Below are 12,370 nucleotides of genomic sequence, written 5' to 3' on the forward strand. Positions count from 1 at the left end.
GTGAGAGAGAGGCAGTCATCAGAAGGGGTGTGCGCAGACAGTACAATGCTCCCTCTAGTTATACTAGAGTTTTTTCCGCGCACGTTGCGGACGCTCAACCTCTAGTTGTCATTAAACCCATAGCAATAATGTGGAAACGCCAGTCGATAATGCAACAAATTTCTGAGCGCATAATGTAATAACATTTTGCCTATCCTCTAACAATGTATAACATTCTTTCACCAACATTTAAATATTTTTTAACCATTCAGTGAACAATGACATGCAAAAGCGTCATCAACACGCCCACTGAAGTGGTGTGAAAAATTCAGACTTTCTACTCCTCATTCACATATAAGGTAATTTACATTTCCTATGGAGAAAATACTACCTCAGGGGTAGAATTATTCAGGAGATTTTCAGGTTACAAATGTCAGGATATGTTCTTCACACATACGGCCCATCAGGAGTATATCAGGACTTACACGTGTGTCTGAAAGCAGCTAGTGTGTGAGCATTTGATTACATTATAAAATTTGTCAATTTATGGTAGCAAGTAGTAATTGTTCAATGGAAAGTGTAGTATGCTATGTAGGGATGGGCATAACGATTCTTATCCGGGAGTTAGTTCTTTCAGTTTCGTTCACTATCACGATTTGTTTGTTTGATTCGTTTGTTTGATTCGTTCGATAAGTCAGATGGTCTGTTATGTCATTTGGCAGGGAATCGGAAATTATGGAATAAATGTTAATCAACATGCATGTAGCCTACTACTTAACGTTCTGGCAAAATTACAGAGGTTAAGTGTAAATATTAAGCATATATGTTCTGCCCTCAGAATGGTATTCGTGTTCAAACTTGGATGTACTGAATGATTTAATGAATGTAGCAATATTTGCATGATGCGAACCTGACTTTTATTTTGAAGTGTTAAAGTAGGTCACGTGATGTTTATACCGTTTATAACCATAACTCGGTAAGAAAGACGGTCGGTCATTTGGTGAATGTTCTCTTCCCTTCTCAAGTTCATGAAAGCAATGGCTGTAAGTTCATAATGCAGTATGTAATGTATGAAGATGTCTGGCATTCTAAAAACGTGATGTTTAGTTAACTAGATGATCAGCTAATGCAAAGTATGCGCCTGCGTTAGATTAGCCTATTGTTGCTGTGGGCAGGCTCGCTTTCGGCGCGTAGTCCTAGTTATTCTTTCTAGGTTCATTCCATTCTGTTCATTAGCAACTTGTGCTATGAGGGAAACTAAGGTTTTGTGTTGTTTCTGTTACAGTTTCACTCGTGGTATTGACACAATATAAAATAGGAAATAAAGGGAGCAAGACGCTCCGATCCTGGCTCAAGTGTGCTATATCTGAGTTTGGCTTGCTGTTAAACTGCGATAACGTATAGAGATACCTAACGCACAGGGAGAACAGTATAGTGAAAAGCCACACTACAGTGAGTAGAGAAAACGCAGAGAGACCCAAGCATGGCCACCAGCGATGTATCCAGCGTCGTCAAAGGGGAAAAATATATATAAATATAGAAAATGAAGATGTGCTAAGTTTGAAAAGTGATGTCTCGCCACGCGTGATTCAAAAGCGCACTGAAGAATATGTGCAGTCAATCACTGCTCGGCTCACAGTCCATCTTGCCTCACTATGGAGTCCGGCGCAGCGAGAACGCCCCGCAGTGGCCACCGCATGCAGCAGCTGAGGAGATGCCCCCACGGAACGCCTTCAGACCACCGGTGAATGAGCGTGCGGAAGGCGAGCAGTACCAAGAGGAGATCAGCATGCAGTATTACGGTTCCCCATCTCGCAGTGCAGTCAGGCGACGTGAGTACAGCCCCACACAGCAGTCAGCACATGCAGCCACAACCAGGCTTCCTCCGGGTGACTTCAGACCCCAAGCACAGCCTCCAGGATGCAAACCTGCCCTAAAGCCATTGAAAATTCCACACAGACTACAGGGTCAGTACTCTCCTCCTCATGCCAACACTCCACATATGATAGACTTTGCCAAGTTTCTTGCACGCAGAGAATTAGTGACTACTGGCCTCACAAAATTCGATGACACACCAGAGAACTTTAAGGCGTGGCAGTCGTCATTCTTAAATGCAACGCAAGGCTTAGGGATATCATATAGTGAGGAATTGGACCTTCTAGTGAAGTGGCTAGGAAAAGAGTCGTCTGAAAACCTGAAGAGGATCCGTACTGTTCATGTCACAAACCCCAAAGCTGCCCCACAGCTGTCCTGGGACAGACTGCAAGAATGCTATGGCACACCAGAAATAGTGGAAAATGCCCTGTTTAATAGACTTGATAACTTCCCCCATCTGTCTGCTAGAGACAACTTAAAACTGAGAGAGCTCAGTGATCTTCTCATGGAGCTGTTGGCAGCCAAAAACGATGGATATCTCCCTGGCCTGGCCTACCTCGACACGCCTCGCGGGATAAAACCCATAGTGGAGAAGTTGCCTACAGGCCTGCAGGAAAAATGGTTCAATGTCGGCTCGAGGTATAAGGAACAGCACAGAACAACTTTTCCTCCTTTTTCATTTTTTGTGGACTTTGTCTATGGCCAAGCAAAGGCCCAAAATGACCTGAACTTGAGCCTGTCAATCAACAGCCAGCCATACAGCAAAGGTGAGAGAACTCTGTTTAAGCCCAGTGGAATCAAGACTGTTATAGCTGTGCACAAGACAGATGTGTCTGCCACTGTTGACACAGGCTACACAGCATCTACAGACAATGACCCAGCTCGATACTGCCCTGTGCAGAAAAGCTCATCCCTTGGACAGATGCAGGTCATTCAGAATAACGTTGCAAGAACGGAAAACCATCTTAACAGAACACAAACGCTGCTTCAAGTGCTGCTGCCCAAGCCACCTGGCTAAGGATTGACAGGCAACACTGAAATGCGGTGAGTGTGACAGCGAAAGACACTGCTCTGCAATGCACCCAGACACCTCAGTCAGTCACTAATATGAACCCTGTAAAGAAACAAATAATCACCCTGGACGAGCACCAAAAATCAAACGAGTTGAATGACTTTTACCTGAGATTCGACAGTCAAAACTTCTCTCAGGAGTGTGACAGGGTTTTGCAGTCCCTGCCAGACACTGATGACACCTGCTGCCTGGAAGTCGACCCGACCAGCATCCGCCGTCTCTTTAGTAGAGTACGTACGGGCAAGGCCGCAGGCCCTGATGGCCTGCCAGCTTTTTTACTCAAAAGCTGTGCAGAGGAACTAACAACAGCATGGTGTCCAATATTCCAAAAGTCACTTAACATTCACACAGTTCCAGTTCTGTTGAAGAAGTCAATTATAACTCCAGTGCCTAAAAAGCCCTGTGCCACAGAAAACAAGGATTTCCGTCCCGTAGCCCTTACTTCTATTGTTATGAAGTGTTTGGAAAAATTTGTTGTGTCACTGCTCATGAAGGATGTTGAACCAAAGTTAGACGTGTACCAGTTTGCGTATAAGCAGGAATGCAGTACTGATGATGCAATCCTTTGCACCTTGCACTTACTTCCAAGCACCTTGAGAACACAAAAGCGTATGCTAGAATTTTATTTGTAGATTTCAGCTCAGCTTTTAATACAGTGCAAATTCACATACTATTAGAGAAGCTCAAAGACATGAGTGTAAACCCCACCTTGATCAAATGGTTTTACTCTTTTTTAACGAACAGAACACAGCAAGTGAAGGTCAGACACCAAACTGTCAGACACCAAACACTGTAACACAGGAGTCCCACAGGGTTGCGTTGTATCACCAACACTGTTTACGTTGTATACTAATGACTGTAGGACTGTGCACCCTAACAATTATATGGTGAAATTTGCGGACGATACCGTGCTCCTGAGCCTTCTACACAAGGATATGGACCCCTCTGTGTACCAGGATGAGATAGACCTATTTATTAAGTGGTGTGACACCAACCATCTAATTTTAAATGTGACCAAAACACAGGAAATGGTTTTGGATCCGAGGCAAGTGACTGACCATGAGCCAGTGGTCATCAAAAATCAGAAAATCACCCGGGTGTCCTCATACAAGTATTTAGGAGTTCATATTGATAATCTTCTGTGCTGGAAGACACATATTGACAACCTGTGCAATAGACTGCAACAGAGGCTATACTTTTTGCGAAGATTAAGATTGTATGGCGTAAGCAGCCACATCATGATGATTTTCTACCGTGCCATTGTTGAGAGCATCCTTAGATATGGGATCTCCTCATGGTTTGGCAACCTAACCGTGAAGCTGAAAAGCAAACTGGCCGGCATGCACAAAACAGCAATGAAAATCGTAGGGAGGAAAGAATATGAGCCTATACAGAGCATATATGAGCAGGCAGTTAGGAAAAAAGCAAAGAAAATTATTTCCAACTCCCAACACCCACTCTTCCCTGAATATAAAACCCTGCCATCAGGGAGAAGACTCCGTGTGCCGCTATGCAAATCCAACCGCCTTAAATTATCATTTGTCCCAGCCTCCATTAAGCTGATGAACAATGTGCAATAGAATGGTTAGCACTTTAGCACATAGTACTTTAGCACATAGCACTTTAGCACATAGCACTTTAGAACTAAGCACTCTAGCACATAGCACTCTATCCATAAGTTCTAGTGCAATAAACACTTGCACTAGATACCCATACTGTCGATTTCTATGTAATACAGCAAGGTGCAGTTTAAGTCTATCAAGCCCCATGTTCTCGATGTTGAAATGTTGGTTGTCTGATTGTGTTTGTGTCTGTGGTTGTGTTTTTGTTCTGTTGTACTCTTGTGTATGTTAAGAAAGCAATGATGCACTGTGCCCAAGACAAATTTCCCCACGGGGACAATAAAGTTGAACCTTGACCTTGACCTCTTTGCCTTCCCATCCATGGCCCACTCCACAAAGAGATACAGCGACACAAGGCAGTTCCCCACTCGAAGTGACGTCACGATGCACCAAAGTGTGCGGCAAGGGCAGCCTCCCACGCTCCTGCTCAAAGGTGTGCCTGGTGCGCGTCTTCCCTCAGGGTCAGCCAGAGCGCTCCATCAAGATGTACGCCATACTCGACGATCAGAGTAATCGCTCTCTGGCCCGCTCTGAATTTTTCCACCTGTTCAAAGTCGAGAGCAGCCTCTCTCCTTATGTGATGAAGACCTGCGCCGGCACCATGGAGATGACCGGAAGAAAGGCAGCAGGCTTTCAGATCGAAGCAGTGAATGGAGGTGTGTGCCTGGACCTTCCACCTCTCATCGAGTGCAACAAAATAATGACCAACAAATCTGAGATCCCAACTCCAGAGGTAGCCCTCGCACACACTCACCTGAAACACATCTCTCCCCACATCCCCAAGCTGGATCCCGACGCTGAGATGATGATCCTGTTAGGGAGAGACATGATACGCGTGCACAAGGTGAGAGATCAAGTAAATGGACCTCATAATGCACCCTTTGCTCAATGTCTAGACTTGGGCTGGGTGATTATAGGTGAAGTTTGCCTTGACAACGCCCACAAACCAACCCTGAGCGTCTTCAGAACACACGTGCTCCAGAATAGACGTCCGTCACTCCTCACTCCATGCGACAACAGCATCAGGGTGAAGGAAAAACTGTGCTATGGCGGGGAGCCCAGGTATGGCCACCCCACACACACACTGAAGCCTATGCCAGCTGAGGAACAGCTCGGGCTGACTGTTTTCCAGCGAACGGACGGTGACAACAAGTGCGCCATGTCCTTTGAAGATGAACTCTTTTTGAAAATTATGGAGAAAGAAATTCATCAAGATGAAAAGAACAACTGGGTAGCTCCCCTACCATTCAAGTCACCTCGTCCTCTGCTCCCAAGCAACAGAGAGCAAGCGCTGTCCCGTCTCTGCTCTCTACGGCGCACTCTGAGCAGAAACCCTGAGATGAAGCTGCAGTTCTCCTCCTTCATGGGAAAGCTGTTGGAAAACAAGCACGCAGAAATCGCACCGCCCATCGATGACGCACAGGAAAGCTGGTACTTGCCTTTTTTCGAGGTATATCACCCCCAGAAGCCTGGGCAAATACGAGTCGTGTTTGACTCAAGCGCCCAACAGCACGGCCTCTCCCTCAACTCAGTGCTTCTCCCGACCTGAACAACACTCTCCTTGGTGTGCTTCTGCGTTTCAGGAAGGACCTCATCGCAGTCACTGCAGACATCCAGCAGATGTTTTATGGATTCCTGGTGAGCCGTGAACACAGAGACTACCTCCAATTCCTGTGGCATAAAGACAATGACCTCACCAAGGAGATTCAGGAGTATCGCATGCGTGTACACGTCTTTGGCAATAGCCCATCACCAGCGGTTGCCACCTACGGTCTACGGCGAGCTGCTCAGAGAGGTGAAGCAAGGTATGGTGCCCACAAAAAAGCAGTTTGTTCCAAGACACTTTTATGTAGATGATGGGCTTGTTACATATTTTAAGAACATAAGCTGCCCACACATAGACCCTAGAAAGCAGGACCAAACATATAAGCTGTGAATACTATACATAGCCACAAGGGGAGCAGGACCTTACTGAAGGCTGCAATAACAGCTCCATCCACAGAGGGCAGCACCACAGACAGGTGAGGAGGCCGAGGGTAATACGTCACACCGGCTCCTCCCACTACTTCCGGGCCTTGCGGATCCATACCATAACAGACGGTTGGAGCCAGAGCAAGTCAGAATCTCTTGGAAGCCCATAGGATAGGGTTAATATAGCTTTGGTCAGCTGGGAGACGCTCTGCACGTGCAAAGACACGCTTCAACCTCCTTTTGCTTCATAGTCAGTTTACCATACCGAATTACTTTACCAATTAAAGTAACTGTTAAAAAGCTATCCTTTGGATTTGATCACTTTCCTTGAAGAACTCTGCAATAAGCTTGTGTCAATGCCCACAGACTCTGCAGCCATAGATCTGCTCAAACGTACCTGTGTGTCACTCGCAGAGTCCAACCTGAAGCTGCACAAAATTGCATCGAACAGTGACGCTGTGATGAGAGCCTTCGAACCCGAGGAACTGGCCTCTGGCATCAGAGACTTGGGCCTGGACGACGAGACTCTGCCTGTGCAGAGGAGCCTTGGCTTATGCTGGGACATCAACACAAACATGTTCACCTTTAAGGTAGCCGTCACTGACAAGCCTTACACCCGTCGCGGGGTGCTATCAATAGTCAACAGTGACCCGCTGGGTCTGGCAGCCCCAGGGACGATCAGAGGCCGGCTGCTACTGCGAGAGCTGTCCAGGGGCGTCCAGGACTGGGACGCTCCTCTGCCTGTTGACAAGGTGAGCGCATTGGAAATCTGGAAATCATCGCTCGAGGAGCTGAGCAGCCTCCATGTGCCCCGCTGCTATGTTCGAATTTCACTCTCAAAGCCCATGTACAAAGAACTTTGCCTTTTTTCTGACGCCTCCAACTGGGCTATAGGGGCGGTTGCTTACTTGAGAGCTGTCACTAAAGAGGGCTGTTGTGAAGTTGGATTTGTGATGGGAAAAGCTAAACTGTCACCGCAGCCAGAGCCCACAATCCCACGCCTCGAGCTTTGTGGGGCCGTCCTGGCTGTTGAGCTGGCGGAGCTGATTTTGGATGAACTGGACCACAAGCCAGACGCTGTTAAGTTCTACTGCGACAGCAAGGTGGTCCTCGGATACATCTTCAATGACTCAAAGCGCTTCTTTGTATACGTACACAATCGTGTGCATCGCATACACCAGACAACATCTCCTGAGCAGTGGCATTACGTGCCCTCAGAACAGAATCCAGCTGACTTAGCCACCAGGTCAGTAGCTGCATCACAGCTGATAGACACAATGTGGTTCAAGGGGCCGGACTTCCTCTACAGGCCTCCAAAGCCAGAGACGCACGAGCACTTTGAACTGTTAGAGCCTGAAACGGATGTGGATGTCAGACCGCAAGCATGTCTTTGAAATGGACTACAAGGGCAGGAAAGGATGCAAAGCCCATAAGTCAAATCAGGCCTACTCTTGATTTGTACAAGTAAATAAAAAAACCTGGCCCAATTTTTGCCCTCAATGACTGAAGTTATTGGTTGTAATTTACCTATGTTTATTTTCAGTTACAATTGTTTTAAGAAAAGACTCAAGACCAAAAGTGATGCCATTTAAAATGCATCATGCTCTGAATCATTCACCCTTTCCACAATATCAAACAGAACGGTCAGAGTAACAAACTAGTCAAAGAACGAGAACATTATTTCAAACAACCTGATCTATAGGCATGGTGCCTAGCAAGGAATGTCGCATAGCAGCACCAACGTGAACTTGACACTTGTCGTGGCGTTTGGTTGCGCTATAAAGATTTTTGACAACAGTGAAACTATGAACAGCCCACGTTGGAGATTTGCCATTATTCATTAGCAAACAGGGCCAGCAATACAGTTGATTGCTAGTAATGCTACCAGCAAGCCATGAGTACCTAGCAAACCATGTAGCACCCACAATACTGACGTTGCCATTACTTTTGGTGATCTCGATTTTTTTCTTTGGTCGCTAACTCAACTTAACGCTAACTCAATGAATGGAATGCTTTGTGATTAAACTTGAATGTTCTGCCCTCAGAATGGTATTCGTGTTCAAACTTGGATGTACTGAATGATTTAATGAATGTAGCAATATTTACATGATGCGAACCGGACTCTTATTTTGAAGTGTTAAAGTAGGTCACGTGATGTTTATACTTGTCGCAACCGTAACACAGTAAGAAAGACGGTCGGTCATTTGGTGAATGTTCTCTTCCCTTCTCACGCTCATGAAAGCAATTGCTGTAAGTTCATAATGCAGTATGTAATGTATGAAGATGTCTGGCATTCTAAAAACGTGATGTTTAGTTGACTAGATCAGTGGTTCCCAACCTTTTTCTTGAGGGACCCCCCCCCCCAATTACAAAAAAAACCTTTCACAAGCCAAAACCGCTTGTATCCATGTTCAGCATAGAACCGCTTACAGCGAGAATTGGACTTTATATCCATGAGCTCATCCTCAGCCTGGAGATGCTTGACATTTTCTTCTTTTGCGAGAAATGGGTCCATCACCCATGCGTCTTTTGAGACATGTTCATTTACATCCGAGAAACGCGAGTGCATCTCCACCTGAAGCTCCTCCATGTGGCGGGTGAACTGTCTGGCCAAAGCATCAGGTAACTTCCCCCCTGACTGTTGCAGGTCTCCCGTTGCCATTTTTTTCATTCTGTACTCCACTTTGCGCACAAACGCATCCACTGTCTCATTGCACTCCATTACGTTGGCATCCGCGGACTGCATGCGTTTGTTTGCTTCATTGAACAGACTGAAAATATCCGCCAGATAAGACTTAATGAGAAACTCATCTGTCATTTCTTCAGATAGCTTCTGGTTATGAACCGTTAAAAAATCCCTTATTTGGTTTTTAAGTTCCATGAAACGCACCAATACTCTGCCCCGGGACAGCCAGCGCACTTCAGTATGAAGGAGGAGTGTCTGGTGCGCCTCATCCTCGCACAGCTGCGCAAAGATCCGTTTGTTGAGCGGGCGCGCTTTAATAAAGTTGACTATTTTAACCACAGTCTTTAATGTTACGTTCAGGTCTTCACAGAGGTGTTTGCCTGCCAGTCCGTGTCTGTGTATCATGCAGTAAAACACTAAGCAGTGGGGCGTCTTCTACTTCAAACGGCTGTTGAAGCCCTTGTTTTTTCCCATCATTGCTGCAGCTCCATCTGTGCAGCATGCAACTAAATTCTCATAGGGAATATTGTGCTTTGTGAAGTACGCATCAACTACACTGAAAATGTCCTCTCCTCTTGTGGTGGCTGTGAGATTAACAGACATAAGAATGTCTTGTTTCAGCTCGGTTTCCTCAATGTATTGTACATATACAATGAGAATTGCCTCCTCTGCCACATTGGTAGTTTCATCCAGCTGGATAGAAAACGGGCCTGTCTTGATTTTTTCGACGAGTGTGTTCTCAACGTTTCCTGCCATTCTGTCGATTCTGTCTTTCACTGTGTTGTTGGACAGTGGTACAGTCTTAAATTTGTTAGCCACCTGCGGTCCACATAGTATTTCAGCCATTTTAATGCAAGTAGGTTTAATCAGTGTTTCCCCAATGTTGTGTGGCTTTTTGGCTTGCACAATAAGGAGAGAGCACTCCAAAGATGCAACCGTTGCCTGCTTCTCGTCGCTTCCTGCTTTGGCAAAACTGTCCTTAATGTTTTGGGGCCTGTTTGTGACAACTTTCCCTTTTTCTGAGGAAAAACTCTTTTGGTTTACCCACCGTCTCGGGGTGTTTAGTTGTCTGGTGTCGCTTCAGCTTGCAGGGTTTCAAACTTTAATTCGCCAGTTTCTCACTGCAAAAGATGCATTCTGCTCTAATTTTGTCCATTGCTTCTATGAAGCCAAACTCAATGTAACTTTCTTGGTACCCCCTTCTTTTTCAGAGATTCAGCTTTCTCTTCTACCTGACGCTTTGCCATTTCTTCATCAATGTCGGTTTATGTTGCTAGGTTACCACTGTGTTTCAGCGGGAGGGATGTTCAGGTTACACACGCCCTTATTCTCGCAATATATCTTTTTTAACCTTTTTTTTTTTAAAGAACTTTATTTAAACGTAGAATGTACAAGAAATCAGAATTCTAGTTCCTTTAGTTTTAAACTTTTCTATCGGGGCAGACGGACACAGTGTGCTCACCTGTGTGTGCGCGCAAGTGTCTGTGTGTGTGTGTGTGTGTGTGTGTGTGTGTGTGTGTGCGTGTGCAAGTGTCTGTGTGACCGTGTGTGCGCACGTGTCTGTGTGTGTGTGTGTGCATCGGGGCGGAACTCCGCTGTGCGCTGTGATACAGAGACCAGGAGAATTGTAAACGTGCAACTTTGTAGACAGAAATGACATGCCATCCTGTAAATAATAATAATAAATAAAATAAAATCTGAAATTCTGAATATTACACCCCTTAAAATCAAGAGGGCTTCGCGACCCCCCGTGGATCTTTGGCGCCCCCCTTAGGGGGTCGAGCCCCCCCGGTTGGGAATCACTGGACTAGATGATCAGCTAACGTAAAGTATGCGCCTGCGTTAGATTAGCCTATTGTTGCTGTGGGCAGGCTCGCTTTCGGCGCGTAGTCCTAGTTATTCTTTCTAGGTTCATTCCATTCTGTTTATTAGCAACTTGTGCTATAAGGGAAACTAAGGTTTTGTGTTGTTTCTGTTACAGTTTCACTCGTGGTATTGACGCAATATAAAAGAGGAAATAAAGGGAGCAAGACGCTCCGATCCTGGTTCAAGTGTGCTATATCTGAGTTTGGCTTGCTGTTAAACTGTGATAACGTAGAGGGATACCTAACGCGCACGAATGAACAATGTCCTCTGTTTCCAATGTTTCCATTGTACACTTTATTTGCAAAATGTTAGAATCTCGTTATCCTTCCGATGACTTCACCTGCTTTGCGTCTCTTAGACTGAACGGCACTGCAGGCAGAGTGGGTTTGTTATCGACAGCGTTGCCAGATTGGGCAGATTTACCGCCCAATGATAATTTTTCCAGCCTAACGTGGTTAAAAGTAACCCAATTGGGTGGGAAATCTGCCCAATCTGGCAACACTGCTCATCAGCAAGGGATCCTGCTTATTGGTTCATAGCGCAGCCCGAATAGATTTTTCCGCGAATCAGACGCCTTAAGGTCACACCCACTCAGAGGAGGACTTTCCTCCCCTCTCCCATTGAAACCCATGTTATTCACCAGCCGCCAGTACTTTTGGGGAAATGAATGGGAGTCAACGGAGGCTGAGGGAGTTGGATCAGTGGAGGCTTCTCCATTGAGGAGAGGGAGGAAGATCCTCCCTAACATTGTTGAGAATAAAAAAAAATTGATTGCCCAGACTACTGTAATGAATGAATGCCCTTAAATATGAATAATTTAATGCCTTTGAATACATAATGTTTGTTTCCCTGGGTAAAGGGACATTAGCTCCCCCTATCGCCTATTGACAATTACTTCAGGGAGGAAGGTCCTCCCTCAGCCTCCGTTGACTCCCATTAATTTCCCCAAATGTACTGGCGGCCGGTGAAAATCTGTTTCAATGGGAGTGAGGAGGAAAGTCGGCCTCTGAGTGGGTGTGACCTTAAGGCGTCTGATAAGCGCAAAAATCTATTCTGGCATTCATTCTCATGCTCACGAAAGGTAATCTATTGAATCGTGTCCCAGTACACGATTGTCTGACTTTATTCGTACTGCACAGAACAAAATGTATACCCATGTTTTTCTATTCTGCCCAATCTGGCAACGCTGTCGATAACAAACCCACTCTGCCTGCAGTGCCGTTCAGTCTAATGCCGCTTTTCCACCGCACATGTAGCTCGACACGACTCGGCACGGCAGCAGCACGGGTCGTTTTCCAC

The 12,370-nt window shown here is 45.8% G+C and overlaps 1 protein-coding gene across 1 annotated transcript in view; it reads right to left on the reverse strand.

The window, feature by feature from the left end:
• sgcz (sarcoglycan zeta) overlaps positions 1 to 12,370 on the reverse strand; it is a 676,366-nt gene that overhangs the window by 32,506 nt on the left and 631,490 nt on the right. The window lies entirely within an intron of this gene.

This window comes from Gadus morhua, chromosome 3 (assembly GCF_902167405.1).
Source record: "Gadus morhua chromosome 3, gadMor3.0, whole genome shotgun sequence".
NCBI lineage: Eukaryota > Metazoa > Chordata > Actinopteri > Gadiformes > Gadidae > Gadus > Gadus morhua.